Genomic DNA, 4,167 nt, shown 5'->3' on the forward strand with positions numbered 1-4,167 from the left:
GAAGGAAGGAAGGAAGGAAGGAAGGAAGGAAGGAAGGAAGGAAGGAAGGAAGGAGAAGAAAAAATATACATTTATAATTAATGCATCATGATAGACTCACAGTGGGACCTATCTGATTCTAATCAATGTAAATGGCTTTTGTACCTCCTTCTCATCGCTAAAAGACATGCAGACTAACCATAACCATGCATGATGGTATATGCTTTTAATCCCAGCACTGTAGAGACTAAGATAAGAGAATCACATTGAATCCAGTCTGAACTATATAGACTAATCTTATCTCACAAGAAAAGAAGACAAAGAGAGAGGGCTGGAGAGATGGCTCAGCAGTTAAGAGCACTGGCTGCTCTTGCAGAGGGCCTTGGCTCAATTCCTAGATCCCACATGGTAGCCAACAGGCATCTGTAACTCCAGTTCCAGAGGATCTGACTGACATCCTCTGGCTTCCTTGACACGAGGCACACAAATGGTACACAGACATATGTGTAGGCAAACAAACACGCATACATATAAAATTTTTAAAAATATATATTAAAAAAAAAAAAGAAAGAGGGGAGACAAGAAGAGACCAGAAGAGGGCTAAAATTTGGACTATAGAAACTCTAATACTGTGTTTAGTTAGGTTTGAACCACTGATATACAAAAAATAAATAAATAAATAAATAAAACCACTCTAATCGCATACCACAGTGGAGCATATTTTGAGTTGTAAACAAAGTTTCAAATAGTCTCTGATTTTTGCTCTCCCTCTGGCTTTTCCTCTCTTACACACCTGCACACACAGGGCTCACATAAAATCAGGCACACATCCATGCACATAAATAAAAATAAATTAAGTTATTTTTAATTTTTAGAGCATTTCTCTAAAATAGAGTATTCTATGTCTCAGACTGTCTCTGAACTTATTATATAGCCAAGCCTTAAACTCCTGATCCTCTTGCCTCTAACTCCCACATGCTAAGATTACAGGCATGCCCAGCTTCAAATAATCCCATAACACAATGCATTTAAGCTAGATATTATTAACACCGAAATAAGCCGAAAAAAAAAATGTTTGGAAAATTTGGAACATATTTTGATAAAATAACAATGACAGTGCAATACACCAAAACTTATCATGGTAAAAGTGTGCTCCATGCAGTGTTACTATGATAGGCTTGCAACCGTGACGAAAAGAAGGGAGGGAGGGGCAGGAAAGGAGATGGGGTGGGTGGGCTGTAAATACATAAGTTATGCGCCCACCTCAAGAATTTGTGAAAATAAGGGCTAGAGTCAGAGGACCCAGATTTAGATCCCACGGTGGGTGGGTAGCTCACCACACTGCTTATAACTCCAGTTCTAGGGGTTCTGAGATGCTTTCCTGGCCTCCATAGGCGCCTGTGTACAGACGGTTCACATACACTCAGGCTCACATGTAGACATAAATAAAAATAAAACTACTTTTTAATGTTTAAAGAATTTCTAAGGGGTTGGGAATTTAGCTCAGCGGTAGAGCGCTCGCCTATAGCAAGCGCAAGGCCCTGGGTTTGGTCCTCAGCTCTGGGAAAAAAAAAAAAAATCTTAAAAAAAATAATTTCTAAAATAATAATTATCCAAAATTAGGAGAAACCAAATAATAAGGAAGAGCATAAAATAGAAAACTAAATATATGTTATATAGTCTTTTAAAAATAGGTGTTGTTGGCACATGCCTTTAACCCCTGCATCAGGAGGCTGAAGAAGACAGATCCCTGTGAATTTGACGCCAGCGTGGTCTACACAGTGAGTTCCGGGACATTCAGGGCTACTTAGTAAGAATCTGACTTGGAAAAAATTAATTAATTGGTCAGTTTAAATTACCCTGGCAAATCTGATGGAGAAAGAAAGAAATGAGCCAGGCATGGTGGCGCATGCCTTTGATCCCAGCCCTCTGGAGGCAGAGACAGGCAAATCTCTATGATTTTGAGGCCAGCCTTGTCTACAAAGTGAGTCCAGGACAACCAAGGCTATACAAAGAAACCCTGTGTCGAAAAGAAGAAAAGAAAGAATGAAAGAAGCAAAGGAAACAAAGAAACAAAGAAGCACAACTATGGATGCCAAGAGTCACAGGGGCTATCACTACAGATCCTACAGATGAAAGATGAGGAGTTGGAGACACAGAGACTGCATAGTACATATAACCAGATACCAAGAAGTTTAAATAGTTGAATAAAACTGAAGAATTCCTAAGAAAGAATATAACAAAAATTATCTTAGGAAATATAAAAAGAGTTTATATTCAAGAAATTCAAGAAATGACAGCACAATTTGAAACTTTTTCATTAAGGAAAATAATGTGTTAATCCAAGTGTCCAGATGGCTTCATCAAATAATTCTACCAACTATTAGAGATAAAAATAATATGAGTTTACAAGAACTTTTCCAAAGAACATAAAAAGAAGGAATTCATCCAACCACTCATGAGTAAGCATAATTTTCTAATTAAATCTGACAAGGACATTATAAAAATATAAAATATAGGCCAGCAAAAACAAGTACAAAAAGCCTACACAAAATATTATTCAACCAAACCCAGCAATACTGGGAAAGATAACATGTCTTAATCATATGCATTTTTTTCCAAAAATATATAATTAGTCTAACAGTAAGCATTTTTCACTATAACCCAAAACACTAACAGACCAAAGGAAAAAAAAAAACATAATCTTCTTAATAGGCACAATACACACATTGATGAAATTCAATGTCTATTTATGATTTTTAAATGCATTAGTGGGGGCTGGAGAGATGCATCGGGAATTAAGAGTACTGGCTGCTCTTCCAAAGGACGCAGGTTCAATTCCCAGTACTCACATAACAACACACAACTGTGACAAACTCCAGTTCTAGGGACTCTGAAAACCTCTTCTGGCCTCTGTCAGCTCCAGGAATACATGTGATGCGTAGAAACACATGCAGGCAAAAATTCTCACACACAGAAAACTTAAAAATAAATAACCTTTTTTTTTTTAATGCATTAAGCAAGTCAGTGATAGACAGGAACTTAAAGAGCTGAATGGAGTTTCTATAACTCCACAATAAAACTATACTTTCTGGCAAAATAGAAATCTTGTCTACTTTCACTCTGGGAACTCAACAAAGACTATTATTACCACTTCTCTTCAATTATTGCACAGGAGGTCTTGACAGGAACTGTAGAAAAAGAGACACATGATGAGGATTACCAGTGAACAACCCAAAACTTCCTATTCTCTGACGATACAATTTCTTGCATAGGAAATCACGGCAATCTATAGATCAAAATTAATAAATAGGCTTAGCAGCCAGGCGTGGTGGCACACATCTTTAGTCTCGGCGCTGGGGAGGTAGAAGCAGACAGATCTCTGAGTCTGGCCTACAGAGCAAGTTCCAGGATAGTCAGGGCTACCCAGAGAAACCCTGTCTCAAAAAAAAAAAAAAAAAAAAAAAAAAAAGGAAGCTTAGCAAAGTTGCTAGCCACAGGTCAAAAAAACATAATGTGCTCTATAGGATAACACAAAAATTTTTGGTTTTTTTGTTTGTTTCTTTTGTTGTTGTTGTTATTTTGTTGTTGTTTTTTTTTTACCTTTTTTTTTTCCTAGTACTGTGGATCAAACCCAGGGTCTTGCATTTATTAGGCATCCACTTAAAGGTCTTTTACATGGATCCCATTTACAGTAATACCACAAAATATCAAATAGGAGCAATAAACATAGTCAAAGATACACAAATACCTGCACAGGAATCTACAAAATGCAATCAAAAGGACATAAGAATTTGATCACACAGGGAGACTAATGCAGAAGACTAGTAAAAAATTATAGCCAGTCGAGGAATCACACGCCTTTAATCCCAAGACTAAAAAGGGAGAGGCAGGCGGATTTTCATGAGTTCAAGGGCAGCCTAGTCTACAAAGTGAGTCTAAGGACAGCCAAGGCTGCATAGTGAGATCCTGTCTTTAAAAAAAAAAAAAAAAAAAGTGAGGGCTGGTGAGATGATTCAGTGAGTCAAAGTACCTGCTGGAACCCACATAAAGGTGGAAGGAAAAGACCAAGTATGCAAAGTTGTTCTGGCATTGTCATAACACGAAAGCCTACACACACCATCATGCACACACGGCACCATAACAATGGTATTTTTAAAGAAAGATTTGTAGGTAATCAGACCCACT

The sequence above is a fragment of the Psammomys obesus genome, unplaced genomic scaffold (genome assembly GCF_907164565.1).
Source record: "Psammomys obesus unplaced genomic scaffold, mPsaObe1.curated_primary_1811, whole genome shotgun sequence".
In the NCBI taxonomy this organism is placed as follows: Eukaryota; Metazoa; Chordata; class Mammalia; order Rodentia; family Muridae; genus Psammomys; species Psammomys obesus.